Source organism: Sinocyclocheilus anshuiensis, unplaced genomic scaffold, assembly GCF_001515605.1.
Source record: "Sinocyclocheilus anshuiensis isolate Anshui unplaced genomic scaffold, SAMN03320099.WGS_v1.1 scaffold1614, whole genome shotgun sequence".
Classification (NCBI taxonomy): domain Eukaryota; kingdom Metazoa; phylum Chordata; class Actinopteri; order Cypriniformes; family Cyprinidae; genus Sinocyclocheilus; species Sinocyclocheilus anshuiensis.
In genome coordinates, this window is record NW_015547777.1 from 167,451 (window position 1) to 167,664 (window position 214).

The window sequence follows — 214 nt, forward strand, 5'->3', positions numbered from 1 at the left end:
TGTGGTTGTGGACCTCATTATACATATGTTTCCATATGTTTATTCAGATTTTAGCCTTTCTCTTAACAGCACTTGCTTTTGGACCCACTAGTAATTTCTATATAAATATGAGGGTTATTAAAGTTAACTTTAATTGTTACTTAAAATAAATGTTGACTGCAATAAAATATCAAAACTAGTTGCCGAGGCAACACATCTTTTTCATTTTTTTTTT